This window comes from Triticum aestivum, chromosome 2D (genome assembly GCF_018294505.1).
Source record: "Triticum aestivum cultivar Chinese Spring chromosome 2D, IWGSC CS RefSeq v2.1, whole genome shotgun sequence".
NCBI lineage: Eukaryota > Viridiplantae > Streptophyta > Magnoliopsida > Poales > Poaceae > Triticum > Triticum aestivum.
The window spans coordinates 245,732,851-245,734,034 of NC_057799.1; the positions used below are offsets into that span (position 1 = coordinate 245,732,851).

Below are 1,184 nucleotides of genomic sequence, written 5' to 3' on the forward strand. Positions count from 1 at the left end.
GCAGTGGTGGGTAATTTCCCTCCAACTCCATGAGGACTTTTCTAACTAGAGTTTTTTGGAGCACTCACTAAAAAGCTTTATGAAAAACAGGGAGTTGATCCAGTTTCTAGTTTCTTTGTGGAGTGGGACATTGTGGAGCTGAATTTTTGGGAGTGGAGCAGTACTAAACAGGCCCGTAATAGGCGTTCAGTTATTAAACGAGGGTATTTCCTTCACATTAGATGACCGATTTAACCTGCACCACTGACTGACTGTTCCGTCATTTACATCCCATGTCCTTTATGGAACCCCTAGGTGTATGGTATAGGTATTTCTTAGTAAATTTAGAGCATGTCCAACAGCTGCCCTAAAATAGGGCACTGAAAAACATTTTTAGGACAGCTAGAAGTGATTTTAGGGCACCAAAAATTGTTCTCCATCAGCTGCCCTAATATAGGGCACCATTGCTCCAACAGATGATGTAAAATAGGGCACCAACTATGTTTCTCTTCTCCACAATTGCATACATATTGACACAAAATAATGTCAGATAAATAAAAGCTTTTTGACTACATTATGTGTAACAAAACTGCATATGAAAACAACATATTCTCTAGTTGCACGCAAATGTAAATAAACTGCATTAATCAGAGCCAGCATCGCTCACCACAGTGTCAAATACAATGGCGAATCAGCCTGCATATCCTCATACATGTCCAGAGAACAGCCACAGTTTACCAGATTGTGTGCTACCTGTTTCCTATTAGCAAAAATAAACCTACAAGCATACACAATTAGAGGCGTACACAACCTCAAGCGGAACAAGCGTACACAACCGGAAGCTCTGCATATTAGAGTTGAGGTTGCTACTGGAACCTCTGGATAACATTGAAGGTACTTGAGGAACACCTTCAGTTCAGCCATAAACATTGCAGACTTGATGATCGATCCGCACCATGTCCACGAGCCTGTGGGCGTGACTTGGAGCAGGTTCCTGGCGAGACCCATGGAGATGAGCCCGGCGCTGCAGCCCATCGTGGGAGGATTCGAGGTCGCAGGACGGTGGGATGAACGCGGTCAGGAACATTTGTACGGGCGGGAGCGCTCAGCCGGGCGAGCAAATCCTCGGGCCCTAGCTCCGCCGCCTTCAGCAGGGCCGATGCAGTGAAGGGAACTGCCATTGGAAGGTCCGCTGGATGTGGCTG

The 1,184-nt window shown here is 45.9% G+C and overlaps 1 protein-coding gene across 2 annotated transcripts in view; it reads left to right on the forward strand.

Annotated features, from left to right (window-relative positions):
* LOC123052680 (DDT domain-containing protein DDR4) overlaps nucleotides 1–1,184 on the forward strand; it is a 12,953-nt gene that overhangs the window by 8,784 nt on the left and 2,985 nt on the right. The window lies entirely within an intron of this gene.